The sequence below is a fragment of the Anomaloglossus baeobatrachus genome, chromosome 5 (assembly GCF_048569485.1).
Source record: "Anomaloglossus baeobatrachus isolate aAnoBae1 chromosome 5, aAnoBae1.hap1, whole genome shotgun sequence".
Lineage (NCBI taxonomy): Eukaryota > Metazoa > Chordata > Amphibia > Anura > Aromobatidae > Anomaloglossus > Anomaloglossus baeobatrachus.
Genome location: NC_134357.1, coordinates 389,265,455 through 389,288,338, shown reverse-complemented (window position 1 = coordinate 389,288,338; position 22,884 = coordinate 389,265,455). Strand labels below are relative to the sequence as shown.

The 22,884-nt window shown below is 41.6% G+C and overlaps 1 long non-coding RNA gene across 1 annotated transcript; it reads right to left on the bottom strand.

Annotated features, from left to right (window-relative positions):
* Positions 1 to 1,900: 1,900 nt before the first annotated feature.
* Positions 1,901 to 21,958, bottom strand: LOC142310173 (uncharacterized). The gene is made up of 2 exons (XR_012754099.1): positions 21,615 to 21,958; positions 1,901 to 2,164 (listed from the first exon to the last, which is right to left on the bottom strand). It is a non-coding gene; the product is annotated as an uncharacterized LOC142310173 (long non-coding RNA).
* Positions 21,959 to 22,884: the final 926 nt, after the last annotated feature.

The following is a 22,884-nucleotide window of genomic DNA, read 5'->3' as shown; positions in this document are numbered from 1 at the left end:
CCGGACAGCATTAGTACCACTACACTTCATTAAAGTGAACCATGAGCAGTTCTGGGAGCGTATTGCTAAACCCTGCTTAACTGTCCCTGCATCTAGTAGCATATATAAATAGATATTTAGAAAAAGTATTTCTAAAGATCTTTTATCATATGCTAATCAGTGCAGGGACTAGTCACAAGGGTGTTACTTCCCCCGACTAGTTCGCCCTCTTAGCATAGTAGCACACCCACAGGGGCGTGCTAACATGCTATTCAATGCAGCATCACCACCGGTGATGTGCGTACCTGTGTCTTCCTTCTCCGCTGTTCAGAAGTCCCCAGCACTTCCGGTGATGCGCAGTATGAAGCCGGGTGTACGCGTCCCAGCTTCAGCGAGGTCTATTGCGCATGAACGGAAGTGCCGGGGACTTCTGAACAGTGGAGACCTCAGACACAGATACGTATGTCACCGCATCGCTGGTGATGCTGCATTGAGTAGCATATTAGCACGCCTCTGTGGGTATGCTACTATACTAAGAGGGCAGACTACTCGGGGAAGTAACGCCCTTGCAACTACCCGCTGGCCTCACTAGCATATGATAAAAAATCTTTGGAAATATTTTTTCTAAAGATCCCTTTATCTATGCTACTAGAAACAGGAAATGCAAGGAATAGCAAAATGCACCCAAAACTGATCATGGTTCTGGGTGCATATTGCACCTGACAGGTTCCCTTTAATGCTGCAGAGACAAAGCTGCCTTATATAACAGCATTGAAGAGTGCACAGGTTAGGTTTGTTGCTGTAGAGGTGTGTGCTCCTGATGAAGATTGGATTAACCCTTGTGTATTGGTACGTACCACTGGTTCCACAAACCCTCCATTCTGTACTGCAGGGCAAATTGGATGTTATATACCAAGCCCAGGGCAACAAATAGTGTCTACAAGCCTGATGTCCAGCTTCAGGTTTTCTACTGACCTCATGCCACTGCTCTCAAAGGCTATCATTGTGCAGAGCACACGGCAATGATAGTTGGAAAAAAGGTCAGTCGTCTTTAGCAGAGTCCCGCTTTTGACTTGGACCAAACTATAGCTGAAGATTTGGCTGGAGCCCACGTGAGCCAGGTCATGAAGAGGCCTTCACAAGTGAACATAACAATGGTCATATTCCTGGCATTATTGTATACAGTGGCATAATGTACAGCAGCTAGACACCTGTAGTTTTTATTTCAGGTACACTAACAGCTCAGCGCTATAATGATTTGGTAGTGGAACCAGTGGTACGGCCATTTCTTCAAACTTCCACAGGAGCCAGGTATCTACCATTGAGTACATCTCAATTGTCATTGAACAGCAATTGCAAAAGGAGCTGCCAGCAGTGGAACTTGATGATTTGCCTAAATGCATTCAGCATGGCACAACATTCGTCAGACAATCATTAATAACCTCTCTGATAGTAGCCAAGGTATGTAAGCTTGTTTATTTCTGTGTATGGATCTCATACCGGATACTGAATAAATAGAGATGTTTAAAAAAATGGGTTTAAATTTTTCCTTCATTTGCATAACCTTTCTATTGATTTCCATAATTCCATGAGTTTTCCATCTTGTTGCAATTTCAGAGTTGAGGAGTGTATATAATGGAGTGGTGAGGGACAAGACTGTTTAGCTAGGTGAAGACTGCATTTTTTAATACAATTGTGGTTGCAGCCAAACATATGTTAAAAGGACTCCTCTTTGGCATGTTTGTCAATTATCTTAGAACATTTGGAGAACTTTTTAGTGTATATTTCAAACTTGCACCAAAAATATAATATGGATTGGCTTGAGCAGTTACTGCAATTTTAAAACATACTTATAATTTCAGTAATGTATAATACCAGGCAGCAGCAGTTTGCTCAATTGCAATTTTCAAGTAGCAAAACATTTTTTGTTTTCAGTTGTGTTTATTGTGTATTTTCATTGATCCATGAAATGTAGTAAACTTGTACATTTTAGATGTGGCTTAATCTGTTGGATATCTCCTGCTTTACACTGATCTTGGTCCCTGTACATGAGCGGCACCTTAGTGAACATTGTTTTTCTTGGTCCACAACTCCCATCGTCTTGCTGTGTTCCAGACACTTCTCTAACACACAATGGATTAAGGTACTTCATGTATGTCTTTGTGATGTTGACACATTTGTTTACCTAAAAAAAAAATATAGGCAACATAAATAGTAGTCATCTTGTTAAGGTTAGTCTGAGTAAATCAGCATCTATGTTTCTGCCAGTTTGTTATTTCACCTGTAAAACATTTTGTACAAAAGCTGTTATGAATACAAAGTAAAATTCAACATCCCAAATAAAGAGAAAAAAATTTGGTACCGTACAGAACATTTTCTTACAAACACAAATTAGATTTCAGCTTCCTAAACCCCTAATAAATTTATTGAATAATCCATTAACCCCTTAACGACCGCGGACCATAAAATTACGTCCTAGCGGTCATAATGTTATTGCCCGCGGTCTGCCGGCGGCAGCATGCCGCGATCAGCGCACATCTCAGCTGATTTTCACAGCTGAGATGTGTGCCTGCTAGGCACGAGCAGAATCGTTATCTGCTCGTGCCGTTTAACCCCTTAAATGGCGCTGTCAATATGTGACAGCGCCATTATAAGCGCGATCGCGGTAAACTTTTACTTACCGCCCGATACCGGAAGTCACGTGACGCGATCACGTGACTTCCGATAGTTGTCATGGTAGCACAGGGTCATGTGATGACTCCTGTACTACACATGAATTGCCAGCAGCACAGCAAAAGAGAGCGTATCTGCTGTTTACAACTGTATAGCTGTGATCAGCAGATAGTGCAGAGCGATCGGAATGCTGATCGCAATAGCCCCCTAGGGGGACTAGTAAATTAAAAAAAAAAAGTTAAAAAAAGTTTTAAAAAATTTAAAAAAAACAAAAAAACCTAAAAGTTCAAATCACCCCCCATTCGCCCCATTGAAAATTAAAGGGTTAAAAAAATAAAAAATATACACACATTTGGTATCGCCGCGTTCAGAAATGCCCGATCTATCAAAATATAAAATCAATTAATCTGATCAGTATATGGCGTAGCGGCAAAAAATTCCAAACGCCAAAATGACTTTTTGTCGCCACAACTTTTGCGCAAAATGCTATAAGAGGCGATCAAAACGTAGCATCTGCGCAAAAATGGTACCGTTAAAAACGTCAGCTTGAGACGCAAAAAATAAGCCATCACTGAGCCATAGATCCCGAAAAATGAGAACGCTACGGGTCACGGAATATGGCGTAAAACGTGCGCCACTTTTTTCGGTCAAACTTCCGATTTTTTTAACCCCTTATATAAAAGTAAACCTATACGTTTGGTGTCTACGAACTCGCACTGACCTGAGGCATTACACCCACTCATCAGTTTTACTATATAGTGAACACAGTGAATAGAATATCTCAAAAACAATAGTGCTATCGCACTTTTTTTGCACTTTTTCTGCATTTGGAATTTTTTTGCAGTTTTCCAGTACACTATATGGTAAAACTTATGGTTTCATTTAAAAGTACAGCTCGTTCTGCAAAAAATGAGCCCTCACATGACCATATTGACTGAAAAATAAAAAAGTTACGTCTCAGAAAAAGAATGGCGAAAAAAAAAACCGGAAAGCGAAAAATCAGCCAGTCGTGAAGGGGTTAAACCAAATTATTTGGAAAACCAATAATATATATTCCTTGCTAAATGAAGATTATGAATTTGAGAAAAAGCTAAACCTAAATAATTGGGAGAAAGGGAATTCCTTGTGCAAATCTATAAGTACATGGAAACAAACTCTTGAAACAACTTATGCAACTGCAACCTGTGCTTCTCTTCAGGAGACATATTATAAAGTGTATTCCAGATGGTACTATACCACTCTAAAGTTGTGCAAGTTTTCTGCTAAAAACTCCCCACTATGTTGGAGAGGTTGTAGGAAAAATGGATCCTTTATCCACATTTTCTGGAGATGTCCTTTACTTAAACCCTTATGGAAGGAAGTCAGAGACCTCTTAAAGCAATTAACTACAAAAGATATAAATAAACCTTACTCCAGAATTGGTCATTCTTTCCCTAGAGTTAGAAGAATACGAGAAAAAATATAGATACATTCTGTCACATTTTCTTAGTTATTAAGAATTTATTAGCAGCCAACTGGAGAGAAGAAAGAATACCATCTATTTCAGAAGTTACGGACAGGGTTTCAGCTCATAATTTATGAGTATAATATTGTGTTAAAAGAAAAAAAAGATATCAAAGATATAAAATAAGATGGTCTCCTTGGTCCCAGATGTACATGCCAATCCTTGTTTTGACTTAGTTCCTTGACATTCTCTAAATAATATAAATGTAATATGTTATTTCCGAATGTGTTTATTTACTGTGCTAAATGGATAAGAGTTTATAATCTTGCTTAACTTTGAAACTTAACGAATTGCCTCAACGTCTTCATCCTTCCCTTTCTCCTCCCCCTTTATATTCCCTAACTCCTTCCATTCCCACTTCCCCTCCAATACCCCTTCCCCATCCACTTTTAGCCTAACCTTTCTTCCCTTCCTCTTCTTTGTTCTTCCAACAATATTTTTAAGAATGCATTTTAAATACTTCAATTATCCCCTCCCCTGTTATTGTAAACCCCTTAAAATGTAAAAAAGTATACAAAAGCTGTTATGAAAGATGCTGTAGTTAATCTGCTGCTGTAGAAAGTGACATACCATCATTTTTCTCATGCCTATCCATTTTAAAATAAGTTAATATAATAAGAAAATATTGTGGCAAACTCTCAACCTAGTCCAAGAAAGCATATACACGATTTGTATTGCTCATAGCCTAAAAGAGGTGGTCTCACACCTAAAATGTATTTTCTAAATATCTAACCTTACACACTAATCACTTTTGTAATGATCTATGATCTTTATTACATAATACCCTATCCTTACTTCCTGTGACATTTCCTTTGAGATGAGTTTCAAACCTGACATCACACAGACGTCTTCAGAGGGGGTGACGATGCAAGAAACTAGTAAGTAACTGCAGAGCTGCCCCTGGTGACGTTCTGTTCCAGGAGGGGAGATGGACATTGTGGGCAGTGAGTGCAGCCCCAGCCTCCTGGGAGGTCATGTTTGGCACTCCTCTCCAACGAAACCTCACAGGTTGATATTTAGTGAATACATTTTAGTTGCCAGACCACCCCTTTAAGTATGGATCCCATAACCGGTTTATGATATAACAGAAAGTGAATACGGTGCCTCTGTGCTGTAATACTACTGATAACACACAGGAACATTGGACCCAATTGTTTATTGTATTTGTACTTGTTTTTTTGTCTAGTCTTTGATGTTTTGTGATTATTTTTTTTTTTTAGTTTTTCACCAAATTCATCTTTCCATTTGTGCCTTTTTTTTTCTAATCACTTTTATATGTGTTAACTATTATTTTATTTTTAGTTTGCCACAGTGGATGGGATTTAGGTTTCCAGATGTTTCCACCTGGTTAATTATTTGAGACTTTTCAAAAAAGTCATAACATTTGTTGCAAATGTACTTCAATATTCTTCCTTGTGTAACTTTATTTACTGTACACCAGCAATTTCTGCAATATTTTGCAAACCATATGACTATTTGCTCTAAAAAGTTGCAAAAAAAATCATTAAGAGGCTATAAAAGACCATGTTTTACTTTATCATGCACTATTTTGATGATTTTGCTGCAAAAAAGGTCACAAGATACAAAGAGAAAAGAGGTTTAAAAAAATAAATAAAAATCCGCAAATGATGAATCAGTTTTATTTTTTTTCTTTAACACAATATTCTAATATGCTCTTAGTAATAATATAGAATGAACACAGATGATGCATGACCTGTAATTTCCTCACCTACCATAAACATTAGTGTTACAGCATTACTGCTCATGTAGCTGAGCACCCTACACATATGTGGTCAAGTGGCAGGGAACTGAATATTTCAGTACCTCTCAAATGCCAAGGACAAGACTGCCCTTGCAACACTTAGGTTTCAGCTCTGGTTATGAATTCATAATCCTCACCGGAACCAACACCTTCTAATGAGAAGCATAGCAGCAGACGAGAAGGTAGAGTGCAGTATTAGCCACCAGCAGGAGCTGTTCTATCAGGCACGTTTGGCTTTGTAACCAAAGTACACCCATTAATTAATACCCTGCTGCTAAAATAAAATAATTACTGTTTTTTTTCTGTTTAGCACATTCAAGTATGATCCCATAATGCATGTTTTGCTATATAGTGTCTAATTAGCTTAAACACATTTACAAATATTATTTTAACATATGTTTTCATTAAAGCAGAGGTTGAAGTTATTGTGCAATAAACCACTTAAAAGGAACCTGTGAAAAAATGCTAATAGGCCTTATGCGCACACTGCGGATTTACCGCGGATTTTGCGGCGGATTTGCTGCAGAAAATGTGTCTAACATTGCTGCAGTCAATTCCCCAGCAAAACCTATGGGTTTTAAAAAATGCTGTGCGCACACTGCGTTTTTTTTATACCCTCGAATTTACCCGTGGATTTTCCGCTGCGGGATTAATGAGCATATCACTTATTTTCCGCAGGTACTTGCAGTTTTTGCCATAGATAATGGTAAAAATCCGTGGGGACCAACTTGCGGTAAATCCGCGGTAAATCGCAGCAAAAACTCGGGTGCGGTTTTTACCGCGGGTGCGGGATCCTTTCAGAGGATCCGGATTTTTCTTAAGAAAAAGGCACTTTCTAGTGCGCACATAGCCTTAAAAGGGCTTATCCACTCCAAATCCACAAGTTTGTAGTCACTCTATGGGTCACTATGTGACTGCAGACTTGTGAATCCTCATTTCACCGGTATGAGACCCGAGAACCGTGGTCACGTGGCCAGACATACGAAATATCAATACTCCCGGACACATTCTGATTAGATTGGCATGGTCTCACTCAATACAATTGGGTACTGTAACCGCAGCTCTAGCACTGATTGTCAGCCAGCTCTAATGCATCCCAGCAAAGTCTTAGGGGTACTTTGCACGCTGCGACATCGCTAGCTGATGGTAGCGATACCGAGCGCGATAGTACCCGCCCCTGTCGCACATGTGATATCTTGTGATAATGTTCGCTACAGAAGCTATCACTACGGCAGCTTCACACGCACTTACCTGCCCTGCGACGTTGCTCTGGCCAGCGACCCGCCTCCTTCCTAAGGGGGCGGGTTGTGCAGCGTCACAGCGACGTCACACGGCAGGCAGCCAATAGAAGCGATAGCATAGCCGGTGGAGGCAGGTAAGGAGAAGTTCCTCGCTCCTGCGGCTTCATACATAGCAATGTGTGCTGCCGCAGGAACGAGGAACAACATCGTACCTGTCGCTGCAGCGAAGTTATGAAAATGACCGACACTACACAGATCACCGATTTACGATGCTTTTGCGATCGTTTATCGGTGCATCTAGGCTTTACATGTTGCGACGTCGTTACTGGCGCCGGATGTGCGTCACTTTCGATTTGACCCCGACGACATCGCAGTAGTGATGTCGAAACTTGCAAAGTACCCCTTAGGGTATGTCCGCACGCTGCGTTCTTGATGTGACAAAAAAAAATCACCCTTTGGCAGACTTGACAACTGTAAATACAGCGTTTGACAAAAAAACCCACAGTGAAAACGCATGTGTTTTCGATGCATTTTTCTGAGTGCGTTTTTTAAATGGAGAAATAAAATATTAGAGGATAGGATAATTGATAGATAGCTATGAGGGGCAGCTGATAAGTCTTTGGCTTTACCCAGAAAAACACAAGATAGGATGATGAAACTTTACATTTATTCCACATACTCTCCACTGATGTCAACACACTTCATACGTCGGTATTCCAAGTTCTGTAAACCTAGCAAAAATGAAGGATTTTAGTTGTGCCTCAAACTAGGCATCCGTAGCAGCCATGGCATCAGAAATAGTGTGACATTTGGAACCCTTGAGGTGTTTCTTTATGTTTGGAAACAGATGATAGTCAGAGGGAGCTAGAGGAAGCTAGATCTGGTGAATAAGGTGGGTGGTCAACCAGCTGGAAGCCCAGCTCTGCCAGTTTTGCCATGGTCGCTTGTGCAGTGTGAGCGGAGGCATTGTCTTGCAGGAACAAGATTCCTTTCGACAGCTTGCCGCGCCTTTTGGCCTTCAGAGCTGCCTTCAATTGGTCCAAAAGTTCAATGCAATGCCTTACATTGATAGTGGAACCCTTTTGAAGGTAGTCCACTAGCAGCACGCCCTCCTTATCTCAGAACACAGACGCCATCACCTTAGTGGCTGATTTTTGCACCCTGAACTTCTTTGGATGAGGAAAACCACTGTGCCTCCACTCTGTTGACAGTTTCTTGTTTTCAGGGTCATACAAATAAATCCAGGTCTCATCCAGAGTGACCAGTCTATCCAGGAAGTTCTTATCAGTCCGGAAACGCTGACAAATGGACAGGGAAGTTTTTCACTCACATGCTTCTCTGATCTGTTGTCTAAGATTTTGGGACCCACTCTGCAGATAGCTTCCTCATGTTCAAATGTTCATGGATAATAACACAAACACATTCACGGGAAATCTCCATAATGTCTGCTATTGCCTTAGCTGAAATCCGTCGATTCTCCGGTATGAGGTTGTGCACAGCATCAAAGACCTCCGGAACAACAGACACTCTCGGTCATCCAGGACGTTCCTCATCATTGGTGCTGAAGTGGCTCATTTTAAATTTCGCAAACCCAGTTTTTAACTGTGGAATATGAAGGGCATTGATCCCCCAATGTCTGAGACCTATCACCATGAATATCCTTCGCAGACTTTCCTTGCAAAAACAAGAATTTTATCACGCCTCTGCTCTCAGTTGCTGTGAATATCACATTAGTCTCCCACATTTTGTTTTCCTGGACACGTAGAACACTGTTGCCATAAGCAACAAACATTTTGAAAACATATATTAGACACATAAGGCTTTCATGTGATGTAACATTCGTTACCATAGAAACAAAAAACAAAAAAATCACAAAACCAAAGACTTATCAGCCCCTCGTAGAATAGATAGACAGATAGAACATATAAAATAGATAGTAAGAAAGAACAGGTAGTATAAATAGAAAGAAATAACAGAATAGCTTGATAGAGGAATATCTAGCTTGGACAGCTGTTTTTCTAATTTTTTTGGGTAAAAAAATTACGTGGGGTCCCCCCTATTTTTCATATCCAGCACAGAAATAGCAGCATGTGCGGGCTGCACCCCTCAGCTGTGTGCTTACCTTGGCTTGTAATGAAAAATAGAGGGGTTCCAACGCTTTTTTTTTTTTTTTGTTAATTATTTGATGTATAAAAAAAAATGATGTGGGGTCCCCCAAATTTTTCTAAAACCAGCCAAGGTGCAGAAGACAACTGGGGGCTAATATTATTAGTGTGGGAAGGCTGATCGTTATTTGATCCTTTCCAGCATAACAATAGCAGCCCACAGCTGCCCCAGAAGTGGCGCATCCATAAGATGCGCCAATTCTGGTGCTGGACACGGCTCTTCCCATTACCCTGGTGCGGTGGCAATCGGAGTAATAAGGAGTTAATGGCAGCCACTAAGTCCTCGATTAGTGATGGCAGTCGTCTATGAGACCCCACCCCCATCACTAATCTGTAAGTGAAAGTTAATAAACACATACACCCCCAAAATCCTTTATTTGGAATAAAATACAAAAAATACCCTCCTTTACCACTTTCTTAACCCCAACATACCCTGCAGGTCCGAAGTAATCCGCGCGAGGTCCCACAGTGATTCAGCTCTGCTACATCCCTGTCCTGTCACAGCGAGCTCCATAGAGCATGACTGCCCGCTGACAGCAGACAGAGACACAGCCCCGCAATGATAAAGAACTCAGGCAGTAGTGCGGGGCCCACAATTGTGACGTCAGAGGTTCACTAGAGTTCATTCTCCTCGTGCGGCTCTGTGTCACGGCCTGATTTGCGGCCCTAGTGAAGGACTCCAACTGTTACCAGAAATCACCTAAGTGACGGCACCGCTGATCGCGCTGCTCACTTCAGTCACTTGGGTTATTTGCTGTCAGAGGTGGGGGACTCCAGCTATGGCTTCAGCTAACCTGAGTGACGTCAGCACTGATAGCATGAGTCACTTCAGTTGCAGCTCACAGTCTTTCTATGGTGCTCACTGTGAGAGTCAGATGGAGCAGTTCTGGAAGCATCGTGGGACCTCGTGTGGATAATATCGGACCTGGAGGGGTGTTTGGGGGGGTTAATAAAGTGGTGAAAGAGGGTACATTTTTTGTCTTTTATTTCAAATAAAGGATGTTTCAGTGTTTGTATTTATTTACTTTCACTTACATATTAGTAATGGGGGGTGTCACATAGACGCCTGCCATCACTAAGCTAAGGCTTAGTAGCAGCTGTGAGCTGTTATTAAGTCCTTATTACGCCGATTGCCAGCACACCAGGGCAATCAAGATGAGCTGGGCAAAGTCCTGGGACTTTTGCATCTAATGGATGCGGCAATTCCGGGCAGCTGCTAATATTTTTAGGCTGAGGAGCTCCTAAAAATGTGGGTTTACGCAGCCTGAGAATACTAGCCCCCAATTGTGAGGCTTTATCTTGACTGGGTATCAAAATTGAGGGGGACCACACGTCTTTTTTTTTTAAATTATATATTTATTTTACTGTATGATATAGACCTGCCCACCGGCGGCTGTGATTTTTTGCAGTCAGACAGCTGTCACTCAGCGTGGGGGCGTGTCTTACTGCAACCAATCATAGGCGCCAATGGGTGGGGAAGGAGTGAATATGAAATGAGCCTAATGAACGGGTGCAGGGAATATGAAATGAGCCTAATGAGCGGTCGTCACTTTCAGAAGCAGGAGAGGCCGTGGGAGCGGTGTGTTTGGTGAGAACGAAGCGGAGAGAGACAGAGCGAGAGATAGAATGGAGAAAAGTTGGAGATCTGTGTTTTTGTTGACAAAAATGCATCTAAAACTCATCCAAAACGCAGTGCAAACGCACAGTTAACATTTTGGTTGCGGATTGACACAGTTAATTCATTTCAATGGGTGACAAAACGTAACCAAAATGCAAAAAGAATGAACATGCTGCTTTTTTTAGGCAGTAATTTTGACAAATATTTGTCAAACAAAACGCTGCCTAAAAAAAAAAACAACATGCGGATGGAAATTCTGATTTTTCGTAGACTTTGCTTGTGAATTTGCGATTTAAACTGGACTGTGTCAATGCATCTTTCCCTCCGTTTACGGTATCGTGATTCACGACACACGAGTTATCCATGTGCTATCCATGATCCATCATCCGTGATAGCACATGGAGATAAACTCACCTGTCCCCACTCCTGCTCTCCATAGTGCGGAACTCTTTGGCTCTGCTGCGTTTCCGGCTGTCGCTGTCACCCCTCTGCAGCTACTTCCAGGACGCGGTGCCATGCATAAATGCATATACTGGAGAATAATGAGCTGGCCTGGAAGCAGCAGAGAGCAGCAGCTGAACACACATACACAGATCACACACACACACAGCCGATCACAGATACACACAGCCGATCGCAGGCACACACAGCCGATCGCAGAAAACACAGCCGATCGCAGACACACACAGCCGATCACAGATGCACATAGCCGAATGCAGACACACACCGCCAGCCGATCGCAGAAAACACAGCCGATCACAGACACACACACAGCCGATTGCAGACACACACAGCAGATCACACACACACACACAGCCGATCGTGCGCGCGCACACATCACATCCAGCGCTTACGGACACAGGGAATGAGAGCAAGTCACGTGTCCTGCCGCAGGTCCTGTTCGTTGCGCTCCACCGCACTGCCTCTCAGGATTCTGCCGGCGAGAAGAGATCGGTGGCGCTGGATGAGGTGAGTGTGTAAGCGATCCGATGTGTGTGCGATCCGATGTTTGTGTGTGTGATTTGATGTTTGCGTGTGATCCGATGTTTGTGTGTGCGCAATCTGATTATGTGTGCGATCCAATGTTTGTGTGTGTGTGTGTGTGTGTGTGAGAGCTGATGTGTGCAGGTGTGCGATAGCTACAGGTCCTGCCGCTCAGTGTCGGGTGAGTGTAATTGCCGGGTGCCGCTGTCTATAATGAAGTGTCCTGCAGTATCTGTAACCTTTTTAGCTGCACGGACACTTCATTATTGATCCGCGACTAGGGCTTATTTTCAGGGGAGGGCTTATATTTAAGCCTTGCTCCGAAAATGCTGAAAATTTTTGGGGGAGGTCTTATTTTTGGAAAAACACGGTACAAACAAATAATAGTTATAGAAAATACAATATTTAGAGGGAAAAAAGACAACCCTGCTCGTGAGAGCTTACAATCTACAGTGAGAGGTGGGGGGGGGGGACATAAGGTACAAATGCTTATTTAGAATGACAATCCAGTCATCTCAAGGAAATGGGGGATAGATAATGGCTGTAATGATAGCTTCCTTTTTATGACATTGAAGTGTTGAGTGACTAGTTATTTCTCAGTCAATGGATAAACAGGTCTTCTATCCATTCATAGTTTCCTCATACACTTCATATATCCCCTCTCATTTGGTCTGCTGTTGTAGTAGCACTTCATCAGATCCAGGTTCTCTTGCCTTGTCCATGTATGGTTTGTTCAAGTACCCCATTTATCATCAGATTGTCCAGGTTCCTCAACATCTGACGCAGACCTTGTTTTTCCAGATGATGTTCGAAACGGCATGACTCTTTGTTCATGACACTCATGTTTATTGAGGTAGACATCATAGTGTTGTTAGCAGGGCTGTAGAGTCGGAGTCGTGGAGTCGCTCATTTTGGTGGAGTCGGAGTCGGTATAAAATGCACCGACTCCGACTCCTAAAATATATAATAAATTGGGCACAGTAGTGCAATGAAGAATGTGCTGAATATTTTTTCATAGGAGTTTGGGAAAGTTATGAAATGTCCCATAAATGGCTGTTCTATTCCTGATCTAAGGCTACATTCACACACAGCGTTTTTGCTGCATTTTTTGAGGATACGTTTGTCAGCTGCAAAAGCAGGTAAGCTTTTTAAAAAACCGCATCACCTGAAAGGTTTTTGAGCTCATAAATAATGCTTTCAATAGGAAAAGCAGATTAGAAAAAGGCCACACAAACTGACATGCTCATTCTTTGTGAGGATCCTCACAAAACGCTGTGTCTGAATGTCCTATCTTGAAACCCATTGCCTTTGCTGGGTGCCCCGAGTCACTGCATTTCACTGAATTATTTTGCCATCAATGTTCGATATGTTTGTAACAAGAAAGTAATTGTTAGCAAGACACTGGCGGTAAAAGATACAAAGATCATCACAGCAGCCAGTTTCTCCAGGCCTTAAGGCCGCTTTACACGCAACAACATCGCTAATGAGATGTCGCTGGGGTCACGGAATTCGTGACGCACATCCGTTCTCATTAGCGACGTTGTTGCGTACGAGCGACCGCTAATGATCCAAAATACTCACCTTATTGTTGATCGTTGACACGCTGTCCATTTCCCAAATATCGATGCTGTTGCGGGACGCAGGTTGTTCGTCGTTCCTGCGGCAGCACACATCGCTATGTGTGACACCGCAGGAACGAGAAATCTCACCTTACCTGTGGCCGCCCGCAATGAGGAAGGAAGAAGGTGGGCGGGATGTTCGTCCGCTCATCTCCGCCCCTCCGCTTCTATTGGGCGGCCGCTTTGTTACATCACTGTGATGACGAACGAACCGCCCCCTTAGAAAGGAGGTGGTTCGCCGGTCACAGCGACGTTGCTAGGCAGGTAAGTACGTGTGACGGGTCCTAGCGATGTTGTGCGCCACGGGCAGCGATTTTCCCGTGACACACAGCTGACGGGGGCGGGTTCGCTCACTAGCGATCTCACTAGCGAAATCGCAGCGTGTAAAGTGCCCTTTTGTGGAAAAAGTTCTGCAAGATTATGAACTTAAAAAAGAACAGGTTATTGTAAAGGACAATGCTTCAAACTTGATGAGTACAATTAAACTGATGAATGAGAGTAATGAACAACAGCTAGAAGAACATTTAGGATTCAGTATGCGTGAGATGGAGCCACAGTGCTGTTCATGTAACTGAGGAACAAACAGATATTACAACAGAAGAACAGCAAAATGTATCATTTAGGATTAGATGATCTTGCTGAAGTAGCTTCAAAACACTTTCATATTCATCACTTGCGCTGTGTTGTGCACACGCTGCAGCTGGCAATAAGAGAGAGTCTGCAAGAGGGACCCCGGTTTCATATATCCGGCTTTCCTGCGGTTTGGCGGATGCGGCGCACTCCAGTATAGTGTATACAGTACAGTGGCAGCGCGACAAACGCCGGTCACATGCTGTCATGTGACCGGAGCATGTGACCCGGAAGTTGCAGCGCTGCCACTGTACTGTATCGTACTGTACTGGCGTGCGCCGCATCCGCCAAACCGGCGAAAAAACGGATGTGTGAAACTGGGCGGACATACTGGAAATCTAATTAGAAAAGTGAGGAAGTTGGATATTGCCGCCAGAACCCCTAAAATTGATTCCATCTTGAAGAGACGTGCTGGGAAAGGGGCAATTGTTGATCAAGCCACTCAGTGAGGCAGCACTTATTTAATGACTGAGCGATTGCTTGAACTAAAATCGTTTCTTATGGATATGGTGAACCCTCAAGTAACATTAAATGAAGGTCAATGGACACAGGTGGCTGAATTGAAGGAATTGCTTAATCACCCATTTACAGTGACTAAAAAATTACAAGCTGAGGATTTAACTCCTGTCATTTTCATAAGGGAGTGGAAGAACTTGCTATTTTGCCTGTCCCAAAGAGGTTTAATCGCAGATGGCATTTCTGCTTCAATGAAATGGAGAGACACACAGATATTGGAAAATAAAATTCTTCTGGCAGCTGTTTATGTGGACCCAAGACATCGTATACTGTATATGATCAACAGCTTACTAAAGGAAAAGAAGCTTTGAGGGAGGTAGCAGTTAGGATGAGCGGCTACAGGACTGCCAGGCGCAAGAGGACTTGGGGCCTGACAGTGCTACTGCTGCCATATCTTCATCCTCATCAGATGAGAAGTTTAACTTTGACAAGTATTTGGATGATATGGAGCAGGCAAAGCGTTGCCGCAAGGAAAAAGATTTCACTCCGTCTCCTATAGCAGCAGATTGACCACATTTCAGTAAAATTTTTCACTTGCTCTCAAAGAAATAGAAATTCAAACCGTTCTTCAAAACTGACCGAGCATGAGGCAATTCCTTTAAGCCTGCTTTACATGTTACGATTCTGCATACGATATCGTATGCGATCGTAACCGCCCCATCGTATGTGCGGCACGTTCAATTTTGTTGAATGTGCCGCACAAACGATTAACCCCTATCACACGTACTTACCCTTCCATACGACCTCGATGTGGGCGGCGAACGTCCACTTCCTGGAGTGGGAGGGACGTTCGGCGTCATATCGACATCATGCGGCAGCCGGCCAATAGAAGCGGAGGGGCGGAGATGAGCGGGACGTAAACATCCCGCCCACCTCCTTCCTTCCGCATTGCTGGCCGGGAGCCGCAGGACGCAGGTAAGATCTGTTCATCGTTCCCGGGGTGTCACACACTGCGATGTGTGCTACCCCGAGTACGATGAACAACCTGACGTTCAATTCATGAGGAATGAACGACGTGCATGCGATGAACGTTTTACCGTTCATTCGCAATCGCATGTAGTTGTTACACACTACAATGTACCTTACGATGCCGGATGTGCGTCACTTACGACGTGACCCCGCCGACACATCGTAAGATATATTGTAGTGTATAAAGCGGGCTTTATACTCGGGAATTGTTAGAGATGTTGCCCATGTGGTTACGGCTTTGCCTCCAACCCAAGTTACTGTAGGGAGGTTGTTCTCTAGCCTTAAAATTATTAGGTCAGATTTGAGGTCATCTGCGAAGGAGGATCTGATGGAGGAAATTCTATTTCTTATAACAAATTCATAGACTGCACAAATGTTATTTAGTATGTTTTTGTTGAAAAATGTTTTTTTGCCACTTACATAGTGTATTACATAGTGTTATATATAACACTATATAATAAACTATGTAAGTGGCAAAAAACAGTTTTCAACAAAAACATACTAAATAACATTTAGTATATTGCTTATATTTAAGTGAAAAATTTATTGTAGTACAATGTGAACATCAGACATTTAATATTTTTTTTGATACAATAATCAAGATATTTAGAGCATAAAATATATTTATTGGAATATAACTTTAGAACACATAAAACTAATATTGTAAATATGTAATACACTATGTAATTATATATATATATATATATATATATATATATATATATATACATACACACACACACACACACGATATATAGATATATCTTCTGTATATTACATAGTGTTTTACATATTTACAATTTATTACAGTTTTTTGTGTTCTAAAGTTGTATTCCAATAAATATATTTCATGTTCTATCCAAATATCTTGATTATTGTATCATAAAAATTATTAAATGTCTGATGTTCACATACACATGTTCATGTACTACAATAAGTTTTTCACTTAACTATAAGCAATATATGTAGGAGTCGGGTCGTGGAGTCGGAGTCGGTGCACGGGAAATTGAGGAGTCTGAGTCGAAGGTTTGGCAGCCCTGGTTGTTAGGAGTCTTGCCCAAGGACCCCTACTGGCATCTGGCATTATTTCCAACCAACAGGTAAGGGGCGCGATTCGAACCCTGGTCTGTTGGAGGTTGTGCACTATATACCGTGTTTTTCCAAAAATAAGACACTGTTTTATATTTATTTTGCCCCCAAAAAAGCACTAGGGCTTATTTTTGGAGGAGGTCTTATTCTTGGAGAAACACGGTTGGGGGTAAGTTTACCCCCCAAAAAAACAGACACCCTCCCCTCCCCCACTTCCCAGGAGACTCATACTCACCAGACCCTGACGTCTGCGTGGTTCCCAGGTCCTCCTGTGATCTCTGGTGGTTGCTACATGCTATTCTCCTCTGCTGCTGGCTGACATACTGACACACAGCCCGATCGCAGACACACGTCAGGGTCTGGTGAGTATGAGTCTCCTGGGAAGTGGGGGAGGGGAGGGTGTCTGTTTTTTTGGGGGGTAAACTTACCCCCAACCGTGTTTCTCCAAGAATAAGACCTCCTCCAAAAATAAGCCCTAGTGCTTTTTTGGGGGCAAAATAAATATAAAACAGTGTCTTATTTTTGGAAAAACACGGTATATAGTGCACAACCTCCAACAGACCAGGGTTCGAATCGCGCCCCTTACCTGTTGGTTGGAAATAATGCCAGATGCCAGTAGGGGTCCTTGGGCAAGACTCCTAACAACCAGGGCTGCCAAACCTTCGACTCAGACTCCTCAATTTCAAGTGCAAAGGAAATGATACAGTTTTCTAAATATTTTAAAAATATAAACTACAGTTCAAACGTTTGGGGTCACCCAGACAACTTTGTTTTTTCCGTGAAAAATCATACTTTTATTTAGCAAATGAGTTGCATAATGAATAGAAAATATAGTCCAGACATTGACTAGGTTACAAATTATGATTTTTACTTGAAATAATTTTCTCCTTCAAACTTTGCTTTCATCAAAGAATGCTCCCTTTGCAGCAATTCCAGCTTTGCAAGACTTTGCCATTCTAGCTGTTAATTTGATGAGGTAATCTGGAGATATTTTACCCCATGCTTCCAGAAGCCCCTCTCACAATTTGGATTGGGCACTATTTGCGTACCATACGGTCAAGCTGCTCCCACAACAGCTCAATAGGGTTGAGGTCTGGTAACTGGGCTGGCCACTCCATTACAGATAGAATACCAGCTGCCTGCTTCTTCCCTAAATATTTAATGCATAATTTGGAGGTGTGCTTTGGCTCATTATCCTGTTGTAGGATTAAATTGGCTCCAATCAAGCGCTGTCCACAGGGTATGGCATGGTGTTGCAAAATGGAGTGATAGCCTTCCTTATTCAAAATCCCTTTTACCTTGTACTTCTCCTACTTTACCAGCACCAAAGTAACCCCAGACCATCACATTACCTCCAGCATGCTTGACAGATGGCGTCAGGCACTCTTCCAGCATCTTTTCAGTTGTTCTGCATCTAACAAATGTTCTTCTGTGTGATTCAAACACCTCAAACTTCGATTAGTCTGTCCATAACACTTTTTTCCAATCATCCTCTGTCCAATCTCTGTGTTCTTTTGCAAATTTAAATCTTTTCCTTTTATTAGAGAATCTCAGATATGACATTATCTTTGCCATTCTGCCCTGAAGGCCAGCATCCCGGAGTCGCCGCTTCCCTGTAGACGTTGACACTGGTGTTTTGCGGGTACTATTTAATGAAGCTGCAAGTTGAGGACCTGTGAGGCGTCGATTTCTCAAACTAGAGACTCTAATGTACTTGTCTTGTTGCTTAGTTGTGCAGCAGGGCCTCCCATTTCTCTTTCTACTCTGGTTAGAACCTGTTTGTGCTCTCCTCTAGAGGGAGTAGTACACACTATTGTAGGAAATCTTCAGTTTCTTGGCAATTTCTCGCAAGGAATATCCTTCATTTCTAATAACAAGAATAGACTGTCGAGTTTTACATGAAAGTTCTCTTTTTCTGGCCATTTTGAGAGTTTAATGGAACCAACAAATGTAATGCTCCAGATTCTCAAGTAGCTCAAAGGAAGGTCAGTTTTATAGCTTCTCTAATCAGCAAAACTGTTTTCAGCTGTGCTAACATACTTGCACAAGGGTTTTCAAGGGATTTCTAAACATCCATTAGCCTTCTAACACAGTTAGCAAGCACAATGTACCATTAGAACATTGGAGTGATGGTTGTTGGAAATGGGCCTCCATACACCTACAGTCATATGAAAAAGTTTGGGCACCCCTTTTAATGTTAACTTTTTTTCTTTATAACAATTTGGGTTTTTGCAACAGCTATTTCAGTTTCATATATCTAATAACTGATGGACTTAGTAATATTTCTGAATTGAAATGAGGTTTATTGTACTAACAGAAAATGTGCAATCTGCATTTAAACTAAATTTGGCAGGTGCATAAGTATGGGCACCTCAACATAAAAGTGACATTAATATTTTGTAGATCCTCCTTTTGCAAAAATCACAGCCTCTAGTCGCTTTCTGTAGCTTTTAATGAGTTCCTGGATCCTGGATGAAGGTATTTTTGACCATTCTTGTTTACAAAACAATTCCAGTTCAGTTAAGTTTGATGGTTGCCGAGAATGGACAGCACGCTTCAAATCATCCCACAGATTTTCAATGATATTCAGGTCTGGGGACTGGGATGGCCATTCCAGAACATTGGAATTGTTCCTCTGCATGAATGCCTGAGTAGATTTGGAGCGGTGTTTTGGATCATTGCCTTGCTGAAATATCCATCCCCTGCGTAACTTCAACTTGTTGCACATTATTGTCAGGAATCTGCTGATACTGAGTTGAATCCATGCGACCCTCAACTTTAACAAAATTCCTGGTGCCGGCATTGGCCACACAGCCCCAAAGCATGATGGAACCTCCACCAAATTTAACTGTGGGTAGCAAGTGCTTTTCCTGGAATGCCGTGTTTTTTTGCCTCCATGCATAACACCTTTTTGTATGACCAAACAACTCAATCTTTGTTTCATCAGTCCACAGGACCTTCTTCCAAAATGTAACTGGCTTGTCCAAATGTGCTTTTGCATACCTCAGGTGACTCTGTTTGTGGCGTGCTTGCAGAAATGACTTCTTTCGCATCACTCTCCCATACAGCTTCTCCTTGTGCAAAGTGCGCTGTATTGTTGACCGATGCACAGTGACACCATCTGCAGCAAGATGATGCTGCAGGTCTTTGGAGGTGGTCTGTGGATTGTCCTTGACTGTTCTCACCATTCTTCTTCTCTGCCTTTCTGATATTTTTATTGGCCTGCCACTTCTGGGCTTAACAAGAACTGTACCTGTGTTCTTCCATTTCCTTACTATGTTCCTCACAGTGGAAACTGACAGTTTAAATCTCTGAGAGAACTTTTTGTATCCTTCCCCTGAACAACTATGTTGAATAATCTTTGTTTTCAGATCATTTGAGAGTTGTTTTGAGGAGCGCATGATGCCACTCTTCATAGGAGATTCAAATAGGAGAACAACTTGCAAGTGGCCACCTTAAATACCTTTTCTCATGATTGCATACACCTGCCTATAAAGTTCAAAGCTCAATGAGGTTACAAAACCAATTTAGTGCTTTAGTAACTCAGTAAAAAGTAGTTAGGAGTGTTCAAAACAAGAAATTGATAAGGGTGCCCATAATTATGCACCTGTCAAATTTAGTTTAAATGCAGATTGCACATTTTCTGTTAGTACACTAAACCTTATTTCAATATAGAAATATTACTGAGTCCATCATTTATTAGATATATGAAACTGAAATAGCTGTTGCAAAAACCCAAATTGTTATAAAGAAAAAAGGTTAACATTAATAGGGGTGCCCAAACTTTTTCATATGACTGTATGTTGTTATTGCATTAAAAAACAGACGTATGAAGCTAGAATAGTCATTTACCACATTAACAATGTATAGAGTGTATTTCTGTTTAATTTAATGTTAGCTTCATTAAAAAAAAAAAAAGTGCTTTCTTTTCAAAAATAAAGAAATATCTATGTGACCCTAAACTTTTGAACTGTAGTGTGCATCTTTAAATTGCGTCCTACATTTGTATTCAGCCCCTCTGAGTCAATACTTTGTAGGACCATCTTTTGCTGCAATTCCTGCAGAAAGTCTTTTGGAGTATTTCTCTACCAGCTTAGCATATCAAGACTTTGAAATTTGTGCACATTCTACTTTGTAAAACAGCTCTAGCTCACAAAGATTGCATGGAGAGCGTCTGTGAACAGCAAGTTTCAAGTCTTGCCACAGATTGTTTCTCACTAAAATTTAGGTCTCTGACCAGATTCCCTGTCCCTGCTGGAGAAAAGCATCTCCACAGCATGATGCTGCCACCACCATGTTTGATGGTGTTTTCACGACAATGTGCAGTTTTAGTTTTCCAGCACACACAGAGATTTGCATTTAGGCCAAAAAGTTCTACTTTGGTCTCATGTGGAGGGCAATGATAAAGGAGCTGCTCTGGTCAGATGAGATCAAGGTAGAATGTCTCAATGCTAATTCAAAACGCTATGTGTGGATGAAAACTAACATTGAACATAGTCGTGAAACCGCCATGATTTTATTATATGCGTGGGAGTAGGAAGTTGTCATGGGGGCCTAAGTAGGATGACAGGTCTATCACAAAGGCACCGTAAAGTCTTAGGTAGTGACATCAGGACATGATGGTTTATGTGAAGCCACACTCTATTCTACAGAAAAACCTACGTGCATGTATAACAGTACACTGATTAAATGATGCATGTGATAAACAGAGATCTCTTTACTGAAGGTTATGTAAGGCAACAACATCAATCATAGGGCTTCTTTACAGGCTCTACATATGCGGTATGTGAATAAGGATCTAACCTGTCATTCACTGGTGCCATAACAGGAGGGAATGTATTAAAAGAAGAGGGAAATAGACTCACCTGCAGGCGAGGGTTTAATCTGCCTTTTGGTGGGCATGACCTTTACAATATATAGATGATGTATGATAAAAGGACTAAGCCAATGATGGCAAAAAACATCAGGATGAAAATGTCCAGCATCTTCGAGGCCTTGGGAGGTAGAAGCTGATGGTGGTGGGGGCTGGAAGCAAAGTGGTTGCAAGGGGAGTGAGCTGCAGCTGCTCCTTCTGTCACACTCCTCCTCCCTTCACATTTATCTTTCTCTACAAAAGGAGAGCACAGCTGTGGCTTCACATCTAATTCAATACTTATGAAGAATTCCATTTGGAGGAACAGACAAACTGAATAAATGTCCAAAACGGATCCATTGCATAACTGCTACAAATAGAAGCAGAGGGGACCTATTATTTTGGGGTTCATCTACGTTCCATTGTGTCAGTTTTTACAATGTAAAAAAAAAATAAATTCTACAACATGTGCTTTTTCTTTAGGTCTAAAAACAAACACAAAACTACTCAGATTAACCCCTTACTACCAATAGAGTCCTGTTTCTGGTTTTCATCACTTAGAATAATGTATAAAATGGATTTATCATTATCACGTCTTGTAGACATTTAGTCCTCTTTCCTCCTGTTACTGTCTGTGCCTGGTTTTCTTTATGATTATTGTACTTGTCCCTATATGTGTACCCCTTTTTACATGTAAAGCTCCATGGAATAAATGGCGCTATAATAATAAATAATAATAATAATGTTTTTTTTCTTCATAACGGAATGTCTAAATATAATTGTGAACATAACCATGTTATATTGTAAGCTTTTTCAAGAAAGGGCCGGGTTCACATGTTCAGGATTCTCTCTGAATTTAGGTACTTCAGAAATCTGAGCTTGGTCATGTGCACGCGTTACATTTTTGCTGCCTTGTTTGGTGTGTTTTAGATTGCAGAATTGTCACAAAACCTGAAGGGAATCTTGAAGTGAGCAAAGTGAAATAGAATCCAGAAGTGTCATGTACACATTGAGTTTTTTCTCTTTGTAGATTTGGTGCAGAAAATGATGTGCAGCATGTCAATTTTTTCACTGTTTTTGCAGCATTTTTTTCACCAACTAACCTCGATGGACTAGTGTAAAAAACCCCACACTATAAAAATGCAAGTAACAAAAAATGATTGGGGTTGTGCAGCTTTTTTTGCATGTGCAATTTTTTTCCATAATTATTCGCTTGGTTACTGCAATAAACCTACACCTTTTGTTTCTTACACACTTACACACACACACACACACGTGTTTTT